This window comes from Bubalus bubalis, chromosome 10 (assembly GCF_019923935.1).
Source record: "Bubalus bubalis isolate 160015118507 breed Murrah chromosome 10, NDDB_SH_1, whole genome shotgun sequence".
Classification (NCBI taxonomy): Eukaryota; Metazoa; Chordata; class Mammalia; order Artiodactyla; family Bovidae; genus Bubalus; species Bubalus bubalis.
In genome coordinates, this window is record NC_059166.1 from 77,538,908 (window position 1) to 77,563,119 (window position 24,212).

Here is a 24,212-nt window from a genome sequence, read left to right on the forward strand (position 1 = left end):
TAAAAAAAAAAAAAAAAACCTATATAAAACTTCCAGAAGAAGACATGGGGGAAAAGCTTCGTGACTTTTAGTTAGGCAAAAATTTCTTAGGGAAGACACCAAAAACATAATCCATAAAATAAAACTAGGATAAACTGAACTTTGTGAAAAGAAAAGAGAAATATTTTCAAATTATATATTTGGCAAAGGACTTAGAGCCAGAAAATACCTAGAATTCTTAAAACTAAAAATTAAGAAAATATCCAATTTTAAAAAAATGAGCAACATATCTGATCAGTCACTTGATCAAAGAAGATACACATTTGGCAAATTATCATATGAAAATGTTAATCACTAGAAAAATGCAAACTAAAAGCACAGTCAGCTATTAGTACTACTCATTAAAATAAACTGTTTACAATAAAGAAGAAAACAGTAACAAGTACTGGCAAATATGTAATGTGAATGGAACTCTGACATTCCTGGTCAGAATGCAGATGATTCAGGCCCTTTGGACTACTTTGTCAGTGTCTAATAAAGTTCACTATACAGTTACCATATGACCCAGCAATCCTACTCCTGTATACTGACCTAAGTGAACTTATGGTCACACAAAAAATATACACATAAATGTGGATAGAAGCTTAATTCATAATCATCAAAAGTGGAAAAAATACAAATTTCTTTTAATTTGTTATTAGACAAACTGATACTCCATGCAATGGAATTGTTACTCAACAATAAAACGGGACAAACTAGGACATAGCTAACTCTCAAATGTACTGTGCCAAGTGAAAGATGCCAAACGAACAAGGCCAATCCTGTTCATGTGACTCCATTTATGTAACTTTCCAGAAAAGACACAACTGCAGTGGCAGAGAACACATCTGTGGTTTCCAGGGGCTAGTGTGAGAGGGGGAGTTGACTACAAAAGGCCACAGAGGCATTAACGGGTGTGATGGAACTCTTATCTACCGACTTGTCAAAACCCACAGAATTACACTAAAAGGGGCAAATTTTGCTATATGTACATGATTTCATGATAACAATAATAAAAGAATGAAAAGTTTTTCAAAAAGGAGGGGGAAAGGATAAGGCAGAGGGAAGATCCCAATTCTGCTTTTATGTCTACTAAGCTAATAGAGAATGGAGCCGTCATCTGTGGGCAAGTCACTGTGGTCCCAGGCTTGTGGTTCACAAGGCCTCGTGCCCAGGGCCAGGCCACCAAGCCCAAGTTCACAGAGTGACTCAGAGCGCTCAGCACACTTGCTCTCTGCAGGCAGACTTCAAACACCAGGCTGGGGCAGAAGCGGAGTTGCAGGTGACCTGGTCCTCTCCCCAGACCTCCAGTCAGGCAACTCACTCCCTCTCCAGCAGGAGTAAGGGGTAGGGAAAGAGGCTGGACTGCTTTCAGGAAAATCTCTCTTTGTAGAAAACAATAACAGAAAAGAAAACTTCTCTCCTCATTTTGCCAACCTTTTATGAAAATTTTAAATATACTGGAACCTAACAAAGCGTAACTAGCAGAGCTTTTAAAGAGAGGATTTTTTTTTTTTTTTTTTTTGCATCAAGTGCCCAATCCTCTTAATAGCACTATCTCTATAAAACTTCTTTTCCTGCAAGAAATCACTAAATGAGTATGTTCCCTTGCTTATATGTGGCCCAAGGACATTACGCAGGTTCCATTACAACATCCCCTTTACTTCATGTCATTTAAGACTCAATGATTTCTCATAGATACAAATTTTATAGCAGCCAGGGATGTCTAACTGTCAATGAATAGTGTGTTAACATCATAATGGGGAGATAATTAAAAATTACTTCTATTAAAGTGATAGTGTATACTATAGCTCTAAGCATGAATTTCCAATAATTTAGTTTCCTTCATCCATCTCATCCCTCTACTCCCAAGAATTTGCTAAGATTCTTTACTAAGATTCTCATAATTTAAGAAATACTTTTATTTTAAAAATACTTATGAACAATTTAGAATTTGAAAAAAAACTGACCCAAAGAATTTAAAAACCTGAGGCTTGTATTTATAACTTATAGTAATAATCATATACTTATTCACTGAACATATTTATGGTTTCTCTGGATTCACTATTTTTGAATTTTTACCACCAGTTGAAATGATATATCAGGTTCTGAAATGAACCTGTAGGACGGGTCAGCTCAATAAATGAAATTCAGTTTCAATTATATATACTAATAATTGGGTGAGCTATGGTAAGTTATTTGGGACTTTGGGCCTATATATCCTTCTCAGGAAAGTGAGCCCAGAGATGCTCAGAGGTGCTACCAATTTGGGATTGTAATGGAGCTCTTGATTCTATTACACACATCACAGACTTTCTAGTGTACCCCCAGCTGAAAGCTCCTTTAAAATAAGCCTCGGGGACCATAGAGAGATTGATCATTTATCTGAAAGAATGTTTTTTCTGTGGTTTAGTCTGTTTGTGCAACCTCTGGAAAATATTTCCTATCTTGACTTATAATAAAAAAAAGTATTGTTCACAAGTGGAAGAATATACTTCAGTGACCTATTTTGGGTGTTTTCTCATTATGGTAAACAATATAGTATACTTCATTAATGTCTTCTTATAATGATGCTATTACGTTCCTTATTCATCTATATGTGGAATAGATACATCTCTCTAGTATATAATCATTTAAAAGCAAAAGGCAAAAGACACATTTGTGAATCAGAGCACATATATTTATGTAGTTAAATATATCATGCTAATCTTTTATAAATCAATATGAAAGGAAGAGAAATTGTGCAGAACTGCTTTAGCAGAATATAGGTCATTTGTACTGTTTTCTTTTCATTTCTTTAAAGGAGAATACTAGGTTCTGGAGCACTAGGTTTTATTTAGCATAAAGTATTTTCAGGTACTGTTGGAGAATTCAATAAGTGAATTTTTCAGGTAACTGAACGAAATTTTCATCATCTTTAAAACTATTTAGTTAACCCCTTTGTCTCTGTGCGAGATATTCCAATATTTATTAAATACTGTAAGATCTTGCTAAGTAAAAAAAAAAAAAATGTGAACACCATTTAAACTTTCCTTAATAATTTGCAGTCACTATTCATATTGCATTTCCTCAATTGTAAGAATTCTTCACCTTAGGAAGTACCATTGCTACCAAAACCAGTCTTCCTAGAAAAATAAACTGGTGTTAAATATACGCTTTGACAAGATGCATATGTGTAAATTCAAAACATTAAAACATAGGGGAAAGTACATCAATTCCAGAAATTGTATTAATTCTTAAAATGTTCCCCAGAGGCAGCAAAACACTCTTGCCTCTGATCCTCCCCTCACCACTGGTCAGGTTCTCAGCTGCCACTTCCCACCCGCGTCGCCTCCAGTGTAAACTCCTGTCCGTGCCCTTCTGCTGCGCTGCTGCCCTGAGCTGTTGGCTGTGAGTTGAGAAACACAGATAACAAACTAACCAAGAATCATCTGCTAAATTACAGGCGTCAGGTTCTTCCCTGAGACTTTAAGGCCACATTTCAGGGCTGAAGGGTGTCACAGCCGCTTCTGTGCTCAGAGGTTTTGTGTCACATCCAGCGCCAGGACTGTCTTCCAATGAACTGGAATTGCCAGGAATCTGTACTTTGGCTGGCGTGTTAACTGCATTGTGAATTTTGAAATGCGTTTTATATAGACTACTCAAGTTTGAACACTCCTGTCTTCTCACTGCTTGAAAGAAATAGATGAAGTGTTTTGCAAAGCAGAAATAGAGACACAGACATAGAGAACAAATATGTGAATACCCAGCGGGTTGGGGGAGGAATTTGACTGACACATATACTGTTGATCCTATAGGAGACTGATATACACTATTGATACTATGTATAAAATAGATAATTAATGAGAACACACTGTATATTAACAGTACAGGGAATTCTACTTACTGCACTATCGTGACCTGAATGAGAAGGAAGTCCAAAAGGGAGGCGATATATGTATGGCTGATTCATTTTGCAGTACAGGAGAAACTAACACAACATTGTAAGGCAACTATACTCCAATAAAAATCTTTAAAAAGGAAATATCTGAAGGATTAACACAATATACCTTCATTTCTGAACTGACTCAGGAGACACACTGGGCTCTCAGTGCAAAGATACGTAAGGGAGAGAGGGAAGCCACATTCACCATGCCATCAGGGTCAGGCCTTGAGGTCCCTGGCACAGTGCCCCACATCTGTGGCAAGCACTGCAGTGATATTTTCCAGGGGGTGTGAGAGACGGGGAAATTAAGTCATAAGAGAAATCCAAATCTTGGGTGACTGTCAAAGTCATGAAGAAAGCACTGGCATGAGTTCATTATAGCAGGAATTGAGCCAGAAGCTTCTTAAGCTCCAGAGAAGCAGGCTGGGATTCCACTTAGGTGGCTAGGTAATTTAAGAATACCTGAAGGACAACTCTGCAAAGTCCCAGGTTTCTAACTGGATCAACAAGAGGAGAGAATATAATCACTCAGGGATTGCATGCTGTTTGGATTTCTCTCTTCCAAGAGGCAGACACCAGGTATATCAGCAACAAAGAGTAATCCCAGTCATCATGAAGGAGGATGGTGGGGGAGGGGCTGTAGGTCCCCTGATTTGCTTCCTATTAGGGATCTGCTAAGTCCAAACCTGAGAGTCAGGAACACTTGTGCCCACTTCCCTTGTGAAAATGTGGGAAATTCTAAAGAAGTCAAGAAATCACAAGCACATGATTGTTTTCAAAGTTTATATTGTCACCAATTGGAATGTACCATTACTGTGCAGAGAAATATGGATTTAGCCAAAGGTCTACTTATAAGTCAATCATTTATAACTCTAGAATCTCTTGGTCTGGGGCAATAAACTCTTGAGGAAATAAAGACAGAAATGCACATATGAGAAACAGGAAAAGAAATTATCTGAGGAAGTGAGAAGGGTAGAGAAGAAAACTCTACAGAGAGTCTGAAATTGAATATGGAGAAAGCAAGAAGACGAAGCATTGAAGAACTGTGAGAGTCCAGCCCACAACCCATTATATTCTTTTGAGGATGTTTCACAGCCTTCGGCCACTTTCAAACTCTGCCTTTTCTTCCACTGAGATTGGTTTATCAGCTCCCTTTCCCCGTTTATACTTGCCTCTGTCCACTGCTCATGCAATTTTCTGCCTCTCTTCTGTTACCAAAGCAATTTAAAAGGGTTTTTGTTGTTCCTGTTGTTTTTCATACTGCTGTGTTAAGGGTATCAGTAAAAACAACAGAGAACCAGAGAGGTAATAAATATTTTCCTCTTCTTTCTCACTGTCATTGTATATTCCACTGTCATTTCACATACTCTGTGAATAAGGAACTCTGCCAAGCTCTGAGGCTAAGAAAAGAGGGAAAGTGATTGCAGTAGCCTCTTGGAGCATAGAGTCTGAAGAGAGACATGCACAGAATCACAATGAAATGCCCAATTGTTACACTATCAAGTATACATCAGAAATTTAGAAGAAGGTGGACTGGTCAAGGTCAAGGTATCAGCAAACTATTCACAGAAAAGGAACTTATTAGCTGAAAATCAAATCAAAACAAGCAAAAGTCCCCCCAGAGCCATCAACAACAGCAAAACAAGAGTGAGTGTACCAAATGTCTTAGGTCAAGTTCTCTAGAAGTAGAGTTTGAGACAAGGATTTGATTTGTGGGATTTATTCGGGGCGTACGCTTCAAGGAAAACCTATCACAGAGGTTAAAAAGCAAGAGAGATCAGGGCAAAGAGCTGAGCAAGTGTGTGGTCTCAGATAAAGTCCTAACCACTTAAGGAATTACAACTTAGAATTTTAGTGACCTGCCTAAGATAACATAGTTAATAAAGAGTAAAGCCAACATTAGGGCTTGATGAATTAAATACATATATACACACTTTCCACTATACCAGTATTTCTTCTACAAAGAATAGACCTAAAACAGACAAGACTTTATGCCTGCTCAACTTCAATAAGGATAAAGAAAAGTCACTCTAATGAAAATGTCCTTGACATTGAATTTGAGCTAAATCTGGAGTCTGACAAAGGTTGTATTCATTAGCCTTGAGGGCAAAGCAAAACAAAGTGAACAACAACAAAAATACTTTAGGAATTGGCCAGATTTCAGAATTCTAGAGAGTTGTTTTTAGATGATCATATTCTAATATGCATAATAATTTCTTCATTGCGATCTGTTACATCAGGAAAACATTTCAGTGAAGGTTTATATTAATACATGGATAGTGTCATTGGTAAAATGCACGAATTGAGGAACCTCTGAACTCTGGAAATATACAAGTCACCATCTAAACCATAATAGAGTTATTTTGCATAATCTTCTGCATAATTTTTGATGCCTAACACTTAACTGAGGAAAGGGCATAAACTGACTATGCGGAAAGCTAAAGTTTGTATGAGATATAAAGCTCTGGAAACCACTGCTTTAGAGAACTTTAAAGACATCTAATTCACCTTCTCTTTTTACTGGGAATTAAGTTACAAGGGCAATGAAAATATTCACCAATACCTGGTCCCAAGTTTTGGGCTTCCCTGGTGGCTCAGATGGTGAATAATCTGCCCACAATCCAGGAGACCTGGGTTCAATCCCTGGGTCAGGAAGATCCCCTGGAGAAGGGAATGGCTACCCGCTCCAGTACTCTTGCCTGGAGAATTCTGTGGAAAGAGGAGGCTGGTGGGCTATACTCCATGGGGTCTCAAAGAGTCGGACACATCTGAGTGATTAACTCACGTGGTCCCAAGCCATGCTAGCAATATGCTCACATCACAGTTCAGTTCTCTTATCATACAGTGGTTAAGTTTGCTCCTGGAGTTGCCACTTTGTAACCATGTTAAATTTAGGCACATTCATCTGCATTAGCATTTTCTCACCTTTAAAATGAAAGCAGAATAGTTCATGTAAAATGCTTGGAAGAATTCTGGACAATGTAACTCATAAAGGTTAGATATCGTAATTATTAATACTTTGAACTTCAGGCTAGCTAGTCCTCCACCAAGTCCAAATAGAAGTTCCTCCAAAGATCTCTACTTTCTTCTATCAGCAAACCATTTTATTCTTCCTTTCACTGATACCTTCCCACTATTGCCCATTCTCCACATCCTAGTCCTTGTACCCTCTGGAACTTCACTTTCACTGTAAACAAACCCTTCTAAACCCTTAATCTCATCCCCAAAGAATTCTTCTGCATCAATTTCTTAATTGAAATCTAGCTTTTCGAAAATTCAGATATCCAAAGGAGATGATGGGGTTATTTGTTGCCTCACCTAGCAAAAGGCCTTAAAAGGTGAAAAAAGAATTAAGAGATTCTCAGCATTCTTCTTCTTCAAGAACTTGCCCTGTCACCTTCTTCCCTAAAAAGTCTGTTCCCAAGATTTATGTCATCTGACTGTACCCCTCTTCATGGACCCTAATTGTTAACTTCTGAATTTTTTCCTGTCTTACCAGTTAGTTTGAGAAGGAGAAGCAAAGGAGTGAGCAATGAAGGCAGAAACTTTCTTCCCATCACCTCCCAGAGGATTGAAGTTCATAGTGTATGGACTTCTAGGGAAGCAGAAAGAGAGAGAGAGGCACTTCCTTGCAAAGTGAGAAAATTATCAGAAAAATAGGATCACTCCTTGAAGAATCTAAGCTAAGAAATTTTAATTTTGTTCTAAAAGGTATAGGGAGCTACTCAAGAGTTTTGAACACTGGGGAGAAATAATTATATTTGAATTTTAGATCACTGTGACCTCACTGTGCAAGATGTTCCAGAAACTATTGCTACCCATGACTTATGGCTGTTCTCAATTAGACTGGAGATAAGGGGAGAATTTGAGACATAGTATGGAAGTAGATTCAGAGAAGGCGATGGCACCCCACTCCAGTACTCTTGCCTGGAAAATCCCATGGATGGAGGAGCCTGGAAGGCTGGTCCATGGGGTTGCTGAGGGTCGGACATGACTGAGCGACTTCACTTTCACTTTTCACTTTCATGCATTGGAGAAAGAAATGGCAACCCACTCCAGTGTTCTTGCCTGGAGAATCCCAGGGACGGGGAAGCCTGGTGGGCTGCCGCCTATGGGGTCGCACAGAGTTGGACATGACTGAAGTGACATAGCATAGCATAGCATGGAAGTAGATTAACTAGGAAATGGGGAATGTTGAGGGTATAGGGGTTCAGCAGCCTGAAGTAACCTCCAAGTTTCTGTTTTAAGCAGGTAGATAAATATTAATGCTTTATATTTTGTCATAATTAGAGTTCCTAATGTACAGGGTTATTGTAAGCATTGAATGAGTTAGTGCAGCTACAGGGCTTCAACCATTTCTGGCATGAAGTCTTTTATTTGCAGAGATCTTGTCTCTATAGAGGCGGTTACTGTCAGTGAGAGGGAGAAGGAAAGAGGTGAGCCTTCATGATCAAATGATTTTGGACATGACTTAGGAGTGGAACCCCTGCAAGACCTCCAATCAGATAATACAGAACTCAACATTCAACTACACAGGTTAACATGGGGCATAGATTGAGAAGTCTTAAGTACAATGAAAGTCATTAATTTAAATCATTAAATCTACTTAAATGTAAATACAGTGAAATGATTACTGAACCAAGAACAAAGCCCCGAGTAAATCAATGTTTAGAGAGGAGGCAGAGAGAGAGGAACCTGAGATAAAATACCGTAGACTGAAGTTCAGGGGATAACCACTGACAGCAAGAGAACCGAGTTCAAAGAAGGAAGGAAGGTCAGCACTGTAAAAATGTTGCAGAAATGTAATTAGAGTAAGAACTTAAGTACGTATAATGAAGTAGGTCAAAAAGAGGGTGCTGATCAATATACCTAGGGATATTTCCATAGAGTAGCAGGATTTGATACCTTGATTTAGGCATGTTGAGATCTGTGGAAAAGAGGAAGAGAATGAAACTTATTTTTCCAACTTTCGCTTGAGAAGGGAATCAAGGAGAGATGAGTATGGCTAGAGGGAAATGTGAGTTTGATTTTTTTTTTTAACTAGAGGGACTTTAACTCTCATACTTCTATTTTTGTGGAAGAGCAAGAGAGAGAAAAGTGGGAAGAGGCTGAGGACAGAGGAAAGGACGGAGATTGATAGAAAAGGAAGAATTACCTTCGACAGGAAAAAGAACACCTCCTCCCGTGGTACAGGGTGAAAGGTGAAAAGATAAGCACCAGCAGTGATATGAATATTATTGCCAAGGGATAAAATTGAGACACTTTCTCCCGATGGCCTCAGTGAAGTGAGACCCAGAGTAATCTACTAGGACACAGTAAAAAGTATTGGACGTTTGAAGAGAAATCTAACGGTCTGAAATAAAAGCAGAATAAAAGAAAGGCTGTCTAGATTTAGGTAAGAAGATTTTGAGGCCATCCTAAGGACATAACTGAAGTCAGAAATCATGAATTTCTGGTGGCTTCTTTTCACAAGGTCTATTGTTTTTGGTATGAAGATTTTCTTCTTACCGCATACGCACCATGATTATTGCCCACACTCCTTGCCTAGGTTCTAATCTCTATGATTTCCCACTTTACCCGGACCTTTCTTGGATCCCATTACAGGACTTGACCTCTGATCCACCTGACATTCTTCAGGTGGTGCTAGTGGTAAAGAACCTGCCTGTCAATGCAGGAGACAAAAGAGACACATGTTCGATCCCTGGGTCAGGAAGATTCCCCTGGAGGAGGGCATGGCAACCCACTCCAGTATTCTTGCCTGGAGAATCCAATGGACAGAGGAGCCTGAGGGGGCTACAGTTCATGGGATCGCAAAGAGTCAGACATGCCTGAGCAACTTAGCATGCAGGCATGATGTTCTGACAACCACAAGATGGCTCCTGCTTAAAGCTAGGCTACCAGGCAAACATCCCTTGAGGATCTGAGAACAAACATTTCACAAGCAAGTGATCACTAACCCTGGTTTTGTGAAACCCCAGGGTATTTCTAGATATCTCAGGGAACTTCTTGAGATTATTTTTCCTAGCACCATGTTAAATTCACTTTAATACATACACTTAGGGAAAAGGGAAGGAAAAATAAAAATGAACATTAATAAGGAATGAAACTTCTAATACAATTTAGCCTATTTTGATAATAGGATGTTGTGTGTTACTTACTAACATTTTTCCCCACCCAATTAAATAGTGAGTAGTGCAGAGACTACAGCAGAGCTTTGAGAAAGACAATGGCACTGAGTTCTCCAGAACATTTCACAGAAGGCGTGTGTCTTTACGTACAACTGCCAGGGTTCCTAGCAACTAGATACACCAATCTGACTTGTACCCTTGACCATTAGACATGTAAAGCAGGAGTGGTGATTAGGGTGGGAGAGAGGGTGGGGGGATAGGCAGAGGAGGAAGGGAGGTGTGAAGAGTTCTCCACTTGGGAAAGCGTAGTATCCATGAAAAGTGGTTCTCATGTCACATGACTTCCCAGAGGCTAGACTAGTTGTTCTCCTGGGGAAAGTGAATGGGAACCCTAACGATTATTCAGCTTGTTCATTTGCCTGTAAGAGAGAAAGACTGATCCCCTAGTCTTCTAATTTGATGTCTGCTTAGCTTGGACTTTGATGACTTGCCTGTTACTATCTAAATATGGGGAGGAATGTTGATTAAGGTAGGTAGAGGACATCAAATATCTCCCCCTAGAGTCCCCACTGCCTAAGTGTATATGAGGTGAATATTGCCATGCATTCCCAGAATTGGGTCCTAGAGTGTAGATGAGATTAGAAATTGTAGATTTACAGAGTAAAGAGAAAGACTTACACCTTTCTGTGTGAGATGAATGCTGTGTGAGAAGTCCAGGTGGTGGCCAGCTGCTTGTTATGACCGAAGGTCAGAAGAGACAACCTATGCTTAGGAAATCAGACTGAAACTGAGTCCCCTAGGAGTAGAATGTATTGAGGTCTCTGTCCACCCACAACAAGTTTATATACAGTAAACGAAAGCAGCAGAGCAGACCAACAGAAGGCATGGAAAATTCACTATCTTCAGTTTACTATAAAGAGTGGGTATTTGTTCTTTCCTCCTCCTTTTTGCATTAGTGTTCCCTAGGGAAACATAACCAATAAAATGTGTGTATATAAAGAGACTTATTATAATGTATTGGCCCACACAAATATGGAGACTGAGGAGTCCAAACCCAAGTGTTATATTTCAGTCTGAGTCCAAAGTCCTGCACTATATAATAATAAAAAGACCATAAAGGAAGAAGATACTACTCTCATTAATATATATGCACCTACTATAGGAAGACTCAAATATATAAAACAAATGCTAACAGGCATAAAGTGGAAAAAATGATGGGAATAGCATAACAGTCAGTTCAGTTCAGTTCAGTTGCTCAGTTGTGTCCGACTCTTTGTGACCCCATTAATCACAGCACTTCAGGCCTCCCTGTCCATCACCATCTCCTGAAGTTCACTCAAACTCATGTCCATTGAGTTGGTGATGCCATCCGGCCATCTCATCCTCTGCTGTCCCCTTCTCCTCCTGCCCCCAACCCCTCCCAGCATCAGGGTCTTTTCCAGTGAGTCAACTCTTCGCATGAGGTGGCCAAAGTACTGGAATTTCAGCTTCAACATCAGTCCTTCCAATGAACACCCAGGACTGATCTCCTTTAGGATGGACTGGTTGGATCTCCTTGCAGTCCAAGGGACTCTCAAGAGTCTTCTCCAACACCACAGTTCAAAAGCATCAATTCTTCAGTGCTCAGCTTTCTTCACAGTCCAACTCTCACATCCATACATGACCACTGGAAAAACCATAGCCTTGACTAGACGGACCTTTGTTGGCAAAGTAATGTCTCTGCTTTTCAATATGCTATCTAGGTTGATCATAACTTTCCTTCCAAGGAGTGTCTTTTAATTTCATGGCTGCAGTCACCATCTGTAGTGATTTTGGAGCCCAGAAAAATAAAGTCTGACACTGTTTCCACTGTTTCCCCATCTATTTCCCATGAAGTGATGGGACCAGATGCCATGATCTTCGTTTTCTGAATGTTGAGCTTTAAGCCAACTTTTTCACTCTCCTCTTTCACTTTCATCAACAGGCTTTTGAGTTCCTCTTCACTTTCTGCCATAAGGGTGGTGTCATCTGCATATCTGAGGTGATTGATATTTCTCCCGGCAATCTTGATTCCAGCTTGTGCTTCTTCCAGCCCAGCGTTTCTCATGATGTACTCTGCATAAAAGTTAAATAAGCAGGGTGACAATATACAGCCTTGATGTACTCCTTTTCCTATTTGGAACCAGTCTGTTGTTCCATGTCCAGTTCTAACTGGAGACTTTAATACCGCACTCACACTGATGGACATATCTAGACAGTAAATCAATATGGCAACAAAGGCCTTAAATGATACCGTAGAACACTTATAATTAATTGATATTTTTAGGATATTACATCCAAAAAAAACAAGAATTCACATTCTTTTCAAGTACACAGGAAACATTCTCTAGGATTGACCACCAACTAGGGCACAAAATGAGCCTCAACAAATTTAAGAGTATAGAAATTATTTCAAGCATCTCTTCTGATCACGAGGGCATAAAACTAGAATTAAACTATAGAAAAAAGAATTGAGAAAAAAAATGAATTACATGGAGACTAAACAGCATACTAAAAAAAAAAAAAAAAAAACAATGGGTCAATGATGAAATCAAAGAGGAAATTTAAAAATACCTTGAGAAAAATAACAATGAAAACACAACCATAGAAAATGTATTGAATGCAACAAAGCATTTCTTAGAGTGAAGTTCATAGCATTCAGAGCACTATAGGCCTGCCTCAAAAAAAAAAAAAGAAAAAAGAAAAATATCAAATAAACAACCTAACCTGCAACCTAAAAGAATTAGAAAAAGAAGAACAAACAAAATCTAAAGTCAGTATAAGGAAGGCAATAATAAAGATCAGAAAGGAAATAAAATACAGGTTAAAAAAATTTTTTTAAATCACTAAAACCATGAGCTTTTACTTTGAAAGGATAAACAAAAATAAAAAGCTCTGACCAGGCTTGCCAAGAAGAGATGACACAGAACCCAAATAAAATAAGAAATGGTAAAGGGGAAATAACTGATACCACAGAAAGACAAAAACATAAGAGAATATTAAGAACAATTATACATCAACAAATGTGCCAACCTAAAAGAAGTAACAAGTTTCAAGAAATATGTGTGTGTGTGTGTGTATTAATCACTCAGTCATGTCCAATTCTTTGCGACCCCGTGGACTGAAGCCCACGGGGCTCCTCTATCCATGGAATTTTCAGGCAAGAATACTGCAATGGGAAGGAATATACAGCCCACCAAAAGTGAATTGAGAAGAAATAGGTCATTTGAATCGACAGTTCACTAGAAGTGAAAGAGAATTCGTAATTTTTAAAAATCCTACAAACAAGTCCAGGACCAGATGGGGCTTCACAAGTAAATTCTACCAAACACATTAAGAATAATATGTTTATTCTGATCCTTCTCAAACCATTCCAAAGAATTGAAGAGAAGGGAAAATTCCCAAAGACATTCTATGAAGTCATAATCACCCTGACAACCACAACCAGACAAATGATAGTACCAAAAAAGAAAGTTACAGGCTAGTATCTTTGATGAATATAGATGCAAAAATTCTCAACAGAGTATTAGTAAACCAAATCCAAAAACACATAAAAAAGATCACACACAACAACCAAGTGGGATTCATCCCGTTTACAAGTATGGCTCAACATACACAAATCAATCAATATGATACACTGCATCAACAAAAGACAAAAACACGTGATCATATCAACACATACAAAAAAGAATTAACATTCAACATCCACTCATTATAAAAACTCTTACAAAGGTGGTTATAGAGGGAACATATTGTAATACTTAGGTTGTTTTATACCATCACTAATTTGTGTCCAACTCTTTGTGACCCCATGAACTGCAGTGTGCCAGGCTTCCCTGTCCTTAACTATCTCCCAAAGTTTGCTCAAATTCATATCTGTTGAGCCAGTGATACTATCTAACCATCTCAATCCTCTGCCTCTCCTTTCTCCTGTTGCCTTCAGTCTTTCCCAGCATCAGGGTCTTTTCCACTGAGTTGACTCTTCGCATCAGGTGGCCAAAGTTTTGGAGCTTCAGCTTTAGTATCAGTCCTTCCAATGAATATTCAGGACTGATTTCCTTTAGGATTCACTGGTTTGATCTTGCAGTCCAAGGGACTCTCGAGAGTCTTCTCCAGCACCACAATTCAAAAGCATCAAGTCTTTGGCCCTCAGCCTTCTTTATGGTCCAACTCTCACATCCATACATGACTACTGGAAAAACCATAGATTTGACTATACAGACCTTGATCAGCAAATTGATATCTCTGTTTTTTGACATGCCATCTAGGTTTGTCATAACTTTCCTTCTGAGGAACAAGCATCTTTTAATTTCATGGCTGCATCACTATCCACAGTGATTTCAGAGCCCAGGAAAATGAAATCTAACACTGCTGCCACTTTTCTCCCTTCTATTTGCCGTGAAGTGATGGGACCGCATCATCATGGTTATCCTGGTCACTGAGACCATTTTTGTACAGTTGTTCTATTTATTCTTGCCAACTCTTCTTAATCTCTTCTGCTTCTATTAGGTCCTTAATGTTCCTGTCCTTTGTCATGCCCATCCATGCATGAAATGTTCCCTTGATATTTCCAATTTTCTTGAAGAGCTCTCTAGTCTTTCCCATTCTATTACATTGTTCATTGAAGAAGGCCTTCTGATCTCTCCTTGCTATTCTCTGGAACTCTGGATTCAGTTGGGTATCCAACTTCCCTTTTTGCTCTAACCTTTTACTTCTCTTCTTCCTCCAGCTATTTGTAAAGCCTCCTCAGACAACCACTTTGCCTCCTTGCATTTTTCTCAGGGATGGTTTTGGTCACTGCCTTCTGTACAATGTTATGAACCTCTGTCCATAGTTTTCAGGCACTCTGTATACCAGATCTAATTTCTTGAATCTATTTGACACCTCCACTGAATAAGAATACGGGAGTGGGTTGCCATTTACTGGTGTTCATTCTAGAAGGTCTTGTAGGTCTTCATAGAACCATTCAACTTCAGCTTTTCTGGCATTAGTGCTTGAGGCATAGACTTGGATTACTGTGATCCTGAATGGTTTGCCTTGGAAATGAACCAAGCTCATTCCGTTGTTTTTGAGACTGCATCCAAGTACTGGATTTCAGACTCTCTTGTTGGCTATGAGGTCTACTCCATCTCTTCTAAGGGATTCTTACCCACAGTGCAGGGAAGTGAAAGGCGCTTAATTATGTCTGACTCTCTGCTACCCCCTAGACTATACACAGTCCATGGAATTCTCCATGCCAGAATCCTGGAGTGGGCAGCCTTTCCCTTCTCTAGGGGAGCTTCCAACCCAGGGATCAAACCCAGGTCTCCCACATTGCAGGCAGATTCTTTACCAGCTGAGCCACAGGGAAGCCCAAGAATACTGTAATGGGTAGCCTATCCCTTCTCCAGCAGATCTTCCTGACCCAGGAATCAAACCAGATCTCCTGATTGCAGGCAGATTCTTTACCAGCTGAGCTACACAGAACAGCCATCTGAATTAAATTTGCCTATTCCCATCCATTTTAGTTCACTAACTAAGATGTCGATGTTCATTCTTGCCATCTCCTGCTTGATCACATACAATTTACCTTGATTCATGGATCTAAGATTCCAAGCTCCTATACAATATCGTTTAATACAACATCAGGACTTTACTTTTACCACCAGACACATCCACATCTGAGCGTCATTTCTGCTTTGGCCCAGACTCTTGATTCATTCTATAGTTATTAATAATAGCCCTCTGCTCTTCCCCAGTAGCATATTGGACAGCTTCTGCCATGGGGGGCTCATCTTCTGGTGATGATCATCTTTTTCATACTGTTTATGGGGTTCTTGCATCAAGAATACTAGTGTGGTTTGCCTTCTCCAGTGGACCACATTTTGTCAGAACACTTCATTATGATTTGTCTGTATTAAAAAGCAGAGACATCACTTTGCCAATCAAGGTCTGTATAGTCAAAGCTATGGTTTCTCCAATATTCACATATGGATGCAAGAACTGAACCATAAAGAAGGCTAAGAGTCAAAGAATTGATGCTTTCAAAATGTGGTGCTGGAGAAGACTCTCTATAGAGTCCCTTGGACAGTTAGGAGATCAAACCAATCAATCCTAAAAAACTCAATCCCAAATATTAATTGGAAGGACTGATGCTGAAGCTCCAATACTTAGGCCACCTGATGCGAAGAGCTGACTTACTGGAAAAGACCCAGATGCTGGGAAAGATTGAAGGCAAAAGGAGAAGGGGGTGGCAGAGAATGAGTCAGTTGGATGGCATCATCAACTCAATGCACAGGACTTTGAGCAAACTCCAGGAAATAGTGAAGGACAGGGAAGCCTGGTGTGTTATAGTCCATGGGGTCACAAAGAGTTGGACATGACTTAGTGACTTAACAATTACAAAAGGAAACTGAAGATGATTTTAAAAATGGAAAGATATCCCATGGGCTTGAATTGGAATGTTTAATATCATTAAAATGGTCAAACTGCCCAAAGAAATCTACAGATTTAATGTGATCCCTATCAAATTATCCATTTTTCACTATAACAGAACCAATAATCCTGTTTTATTATAGAATCATAAAAGACCCAGAATTGCCAAGCAAAAATTAGGGAAAAGGACAAAGCAGTATGCATAACCTTCCAGACTTCAGACAACACTGAAAAGCTACAGTAATCAGAATGGCATATTATTGGCACAAAAACAGACACAAGGATTAATGGGAGAGAACAGACAGCCCAGAAATAAACTCATATACCTACAGTCAATTAGTCTTCAACAAAGGATGCAAGAATATACAATGGGAAAGAAACAGTTTCCTCAACAAGGAGTGTTGGGAAAGTTGGATAGCCTCATGTAAATCCAACTTAAAATACACCCTCACAACATACACAAAAAAATAAACTCAAAATGGCTTAAAGACAAACATAAGACATGATACCATGAAACCCCTCGAAGAGAATATAGGCAACACATTCTCTGATAGAAATCATACCTCAGTTTTCATAGGTCAACCTCTCAATGCAATAGAAATGAGGCAAAAATAAACAAATGGGAAATAATAGAAATTTTTTCACAGTAAAGGAAAAAAACATAAACAAAATGAAAAGATGACCCATGGAATGGGAGAAAATAAATGCACATGTTGCAACTGACAAGCACTTATTCCAAAGTATGCAAACTATGAAATTATTCCAAACTATGCAAACAGCTCTTGCAACTCAACATCAGTTGAAAATGGGCAAAGAACTAAACAGACATTTCTCCAAAAATGACATAAAGATGACAAACAGGCACATGAAAAGATACTCAACATCACTATTTATCAAAGAAAAGCAAATCAAAACTACAATGAGGTACCACCTCACACTGATCAGAATGGCCATCATGAAATCTACAAATAACACGCTGGGGAGACTGTGGAGAAAAGGGAACCTTCCTACACTGTTGATGGGAGTTTAAGTAGGTGCAGACACTATGGAAAACAGTATGGAGGCCTCAAAAAACTAACAATAGAGTTGTCCTACAATTCAGCAATCCTACTCCTAGGCATGAAAGTGAAAATGTTAGTCCCTCAGTTGTGTCTGATTCTTTGCGACTCCATGGACTGTAGCCCACAGGCTCCTCTATTCACAGAATTCTCTAGGCAAGAATACTGGAAGTGCATTGCTATTTCCTTCTCCAGGGCATCTTCCCTACCCAAGGATCAAACCCGGGTCTCTTGTATTGCAGGCAGATCCTTTACTGTCTGAGCCACAAAACTATAACTCAAAAAGGTACATGTACTCCAATATTCATAGAAGCACTTTTCACAATAGCAAGATATGGAAACAAGGAACCAAATTGCCAACAAGGAGATCAAATTGCCAACATCTGCTGGATCATAGAAAAAGCAAGGAAATTAAAAAAAAAAAAAGATCTACTGTTTTATTGACTATACTAAAGCCTTTGACTGTATAGATCACAACAAACTGGAAAATTCAAAAGATGGGAATACCAGACCACCTTACCTATCTGCTTAGAAACCTGTATGCAGGACAAGAAGCAACAGTTTGAACTTGCTATGGAACAAAGGACTGGTTCAAAATTGGGAAAGGAGTATGTCAAAGTTGTGCGTTGTCACTCTGCTTATTTAACTTATATGCAGAGTTGTTTTTCAGCCACTCAGTTGTGTCTGACTTTTTGCGACCCCGTGGACTGCAGCACATCAGGCTTCCCTGTCTTTCACCAGCTTCCAAAGCTTGCTCAAACTCCTGCCCATTGAGTCTGTGATGCCAGTCAACCATCTTATCCTTGGTCATCCCCTTCTCCTGCCTTCAATTTTTCCCAGCATCAAGGTCTTTTCTAATGAGTCAGCTCTTCACATCAGGTGGCCAAAGTATTGGAGCTTCATCATGAGTCCTTCCATTGAATTTTCAGGAATGATTTCCTTTAGGATTGACTGCTTTGATCTCCTTGCGGTCCAAAGGACTCTCAAGAGTCTTCTCCAACACCACAGATATATGCAGAGTACCTCGTGTGAAATGCCGGACTGGATGACTCACAATTTGGAATCAATATTGCCAGGAGAAATATCAACAACCTCAGAGATGCAGATGATAGCACTTTAATAGCAGAAAGTGAAGATGAACTAAAAAGCCTCTTGATGAAGGTGAAACAGGAGAGTGAAAAAGCTGGCTTACAACTCAACATTCAAAAAACTAAGACTGTAGCATCCAGTCTCATCACTTCATGGCAAATAAATGGGGAAAAAGTGGAAACAGTGACAGATTTTATTTTCTTGGGATCCAAAATCCCTGCAGTGACAGTGACAGAAGCCACAAAATTAAAAGATATTGTTCCTTGGAAGAAAAGCTCTGACAAACATCAGATCAGATCAGTCGCTCAGTCGTGTCCGACTCTTTGCAACCCCATGAATTGTAGCACGCCAGGCCTCCCTGTCCATCACCAACTCCCGGAGTTCACGCAGACTCACGTCCATCAAGTCAGTGATGCCATCCAGCCATCTCATCCTCTGTCGTCCCCTTCTCCTCCTGCCCCCATTCCCTCCCAGCATCAGAGTCTTTTCCAATGAGTCAACTCTTCGCATGAGGTGGCCAAAGTACTGGAGTTTCAGCTTCAGCATCATTCCTTCCAAAGAAATCCCAGGGCTGATCTCCTTCAGAATGGACTGGTTGGATCTCCTTGCAGTCCAAGGGACTCTCAAGAGTCTTCTCCAACACCACAGTTCAAAAGCATCAACTCTTCGGCACTCAGACTTCTTCACAGTGCAACTCTCACATCCATACATGACCACAGGAAAAACCATAGCCTTGACTAGACGAACCTTTGTTGGCAAAGTAATGTCTCTGCTTTTGAATATGCTGTCTAGGTTGGTCAGAACTTTCCTTCCAAGGAGTAAGCGTCTTTTAATTTCATGGCTGCAGTCACCACCTGCAGTGATTTTGGAGCCCCGAAAAATAAAGTCTGACACTGTTTCCACTGTTTCCCCATCTATCTGTCATGAAGTGGTGGGACCGGATGCCATGATCTTTGTTTTCTGAATGTTGAGCTTTAAGCCAACTTTTTCACTCTCCACTTTCACTTTCATCAAGAGGCTTTGGAGTTCCTCTTCACTTTCTGCCATAAGGGTGGTGTCATCTGCATATCTGAGGCGATTGATATTTCTCCCGGCAATCTTGATTCCAGCTTGTGTTTCTTCCAGTCCAGCATTTCTCATGATGTACTCTGCATATAAGTTAAATAAACAGGGTGACAATATACAGCCTTGACGAACTCCTTTTCCTATTTGGGATCAGTCTGTTGTTCCATGTCCAGTTCTAACTGTTGCCTCCTGACCTGCATACAAATTTCTCAAGAGGCAGATCAGGTGGTCTGGTATTCCCATCTCTTGAAGAATTTTCCACAGTTTATTGTGATCCACACAGTCAAAGGCTTTGGCATAGTCAATAAAGCAGAAATAGATGTTTTTCTGGAACTCTCTTGCTTTTTCTATGATCCAGCGGATGTTGGCAATTTGATTTCTGGTTCCTCTGCCTTTTCTAAAACCAGCTTGAACATCAGGAAGTTCACGGTTCACATATTGCTGAAGCCTGGCTTGGAGAATTTTGAGCATTACTTTACTAGCGTGTGAGATGAGTGCAATTGTGCAGTAGTTTGAGCATTCGTTGGCATTGCCTTTCTTTGGGATTGGAATTAAAACTGACCTTTTCCCGTCCTGTGGCCACTGCTGAGTTTTCCAAATTTGCTGGCATATTGAGTGCAGCACTTTCACAGCATCATCTTTCAGGGTTTGGAATAGCTCAACTGGAATTCCATCACCTCCACTAGCTTTGTTCATAGTGATGCTTTCTAAGGCCCACTTGACTTCACATTCCAGGATGTCTGGCTGTAGGTCAGTGATCACACCATCATGATTATCTGGGTCGTGAAGATCTTTTTTGTACAGTTCTTCTGTGTATTCTTGCCATCTCTTAATATCTTCTGCTTCTGTTAGGTCCATACCATTTCTGTCCTTTATCGAGCTCATCTTTGCATGAAATGTTCCTTTGGTATCTCTGATTTTCTTGAAGAGATAAACAGTGTATTAAAAAGCAGAGACATCACTTTGCCTACAAGGTCCATATAGGTCAAAGCTATGGCTCTTCTAGTAGTCATGTATGGATGTGAGAGTTGGACCATAAAGAAGGCCAATTGCCAAAATATTGATGCTTTTGAAAGGTAGTCCTAGAGAAGACTCTTGAGAGTCCACTGGACAGGAAGGAGATCAAACCAATCAATCCTAAGGGAAATCAACTCTGAATATTCATTGGAAGGACTGATGCCGGAAGCTGAAGCTCCAATATTTTGGCCACCTGATGTGAGCAGCCAGCTCACTGGAAAAGACCCTGATGCTGGGGAAGATTGAGGGCAGGAGGAGAAGGAGGTAACAGAGGATAAAATGGCTGGATGACATCACCAACTCAATGGACATGAGTCTGAACTCAGGGATGTAGTGAAGGACAGAGGAGCCTGGCATGCTGCAGTTCACGGGGTCGCAAATAGTAGGACATGACTTAGTGACCGAATAACAACAAATGTCCATCAACAAAGGAATGGAGAATGAAGATGTGGTACACATACAGTTGAATACTAGTCAGCCATAAGTAAAGAAATCATGACACTGGCAGCAATATGAATGGAACTAGAGATGATCATACTAACTGAGGACAGAAAAAGAAAGAAGTACCCTATGATATCACATATGTGGAATCTAAAATATGACACAACTGAACTCTTATGAAACAGAAACAGACTAACAGATGGAGAGAACAGACTGGGCGCTGCCGAGGAGGAGGGGATGGCAGGAGGATGCAGTGGGAGTTTGGCCTCTGCAGATGCAAACTGTTATATATAGAATCTATAAGCAACAGGGTCCTACTGTATAGCACAGGGAACTATATCCAATATTTTATGATCAACTGTAATGGAAAAAATATTTTAAAAGAATGCATGTATATATGTATAACTGAGTCACTCTGCTATACAGAAGAGGTTAACACACTGTAAAGCAACTATATGTCAATAAAAAAATATTAAAATCCTGAAAAGCAGGACAGCCAATGATATAAAAGTTTCTATTTGAGTCCCAGTCCAAAAGCAGGACAGCTGTCGGCTGTCACCCTATTTGTTTAACCTATACACTGAGCACGTCATGAGAAATGCCGGGCTGGATGCGTTACAAGCCAGAATCAAGATAAGCAGGAGAAACATCAACAGCCTCAGCTATGGGGATGATACCACTCTAAATGGCAGAAAGCAAAGAGGAACTAAAGAGCCTCTTGATGAGGGTGAAGGAGGAAAGTAAAAGAGTTGGCTTAAGACTAAACATTAAAAAAAAACTGGATCATGGCATCTGGCCCCATTACTGCATGGCAAATAGAAGGGGAAAAGTTGGAAGCAATGACAGATTTCCTCTTCTTGGGCTCCAAAATCACTGTGGATGGTGACTGCAGCCATGAAGTCAGAAGAGGTGGTTTCTTGGCAGGAAAGCCATGACAAACCTAGACTGTGTGTTGAAAAGCAGAGACATTACTCTGTCGACAAAGGTCTGTATAGTCAAGGCTATGGTTTCCCAGTGGTCACGTACAGTTGTGAGAGCTGGACCATAAATAAGGCAGAAAGCCAAAGAATTGATGCCTTCAAACTGTGGTTCTGGAGAAGACTCCTAAAAGCAAGGACATCCAACCAGTCAATCTTAAAGGAGATCAACCCTGAGTATTTACTGGAAGGACTGATGCTGAAGCTCCAGTATTTTCATCATCTGATGTGCACAGATGACTTACTGGAAAAGTCCCTGATGCTGGGAAAGATTGAGGGAAGGAGAAGAGGGCGTCAGAGGATGAGATGGCTGGATGGCGTCACCGATGCAATGCATGTGAACTTGGGCAAACTCTGGGAAATGGTGAGGGACACAGAGGCCTGGTGTGCTGCAGGCCATGGGGTTGCAAAGAGCCGGACATGACTGGGCGACTGAACCACCACCACCAAAGGCAGGTGTAGACCAATGACCATTTTGAAGACAGTTCAGAGAGAGCAAAGTTTCCCACACTGGGTTTTTGATTCTATTCAGACCTTCAACAGGTTGAATGAAACCTATCCCCATTGAGGAGGGCAACCTGCTTACCCATTCTAGTGTCTCAAATGCTAATCTCATCCAATATTACTCTCACAGACACACCCAGAAATAATGTCTAATAAAATATCGGGACACCCTGTGGCCCAGTTAAGTTGACACATAAAATTATCAATCACACCGTCCCAATTCCAGAAGTTTAAAAGTGAACACACTTTGTCTTCAGAATTAAAGTTCTTTTAATGGATAACAATGACTGAAAACCTATTTAGTCAGACCAAGATGTTAAATTATCTGTGCAATAATTGGAACATACTTACCCTAAAATATTGGGTTGGCCAAAAAGTTCATTAGGGTTTTGGCATGAAAAACCCAAGCAAACTTTTTGGCCAACCCAATACTATTTATGGTTTATCTGAAATTCAAATTTAAATGAGCACCCAGTTGTATTAGGCAACTCTACTATTATCATGCACAGCAGAATGAATGATAATTTGAGTTAGGAAATTAGATACATTTTGATAGCCTATACAGGAAAAATAATATATATATATATATATATCTCCTGTGTTATGGTGGAAACGCACTGGGAATACCAGGCATTAATGCTTGTTGTCAATGAGTTAACACTTGAAAAGGAAGTTGTAAGATTATTCAATTCTCCACCTCAAAGGGACACCCAGAGTTCTAAGGGACTTCTGTTATCCAGACTTCCAAATCAGAGGGACATAACAGAAGTGAAATTCTGGTTTCCTCTAACCCTGAGCAAATGGTTTGAACTCATAAAATCCTAACATTTTAGAGATACAAGACATATTAAGAACGATTATTTGATTAAAACTACTCTCGTGCTTTTAAATGACAAATTGCTGGTTTTAAAGAAGCTTTTTGGCTGATCTTTCAGCTCTGCTGCCTGACATTCGATAAAGCAGACCGTCTCAGTCTTACTATCAAACAGCTATAACCATGCTGTCAAGTACGACTTTTTAAACCTGTCAAACAGTCATTAGTTTTCCCTTCCTAAAACATCTAACTTTGAAGCTGTCTAACATGTCCTGAGAAAATTCACAGTGTAAGTTCATTTTATGAAAAATTACCTACATAGAGTGACTTCCTCCCTAAAAAGTACTTCTGGGAAACTAGAGTTGGAACCATTTTAATCATTACATTTCTAGGAAAACCGTGTTGTGAATCTTGCCAAGTGTAATGGCTCTATGTTTATCAGTTATATCTTCCTAAATGCTTGAATGTTTAATATAAGTATCTTCTTCCTCATAAGGAATCAAGAGCATACACTTCTTTGGTTTCATTATGATCCATGTAACTGTCAGGGCTCCATCACTTCTTGAATTAATACATGCCTTAGGATGGTGATATTTCTTGGGTTAGGGCTAAAAATAAGAAAAGGCAGAGTAGTTGAAATGTCATTTTTATAAAAGCTGCTCTTTGCTCTTCTTTGAATATGATTAAATGGCCAAGAAATAGTCCACAACGCATCTAGTAACCTTCTTTTGCAGTCAAAATGGA

The 24,212-nt window shown here is 39.7% G+C and overlaps 1 protein-coding gene across 1 annotated transcript in view; it reads left to right on the plus strand.

Annotated features, from left to right (window-relative positions):
* The window catches only part of NKAIN2 (sodium/potassium transporting ATPase interacting 2), a 1,210,503-nt gene that overhangs the window by 950,108 nt on the left and 236,183 nt on the right, over positions 1-24,212 (plus strand). The window lies entirely within an intron of this gene.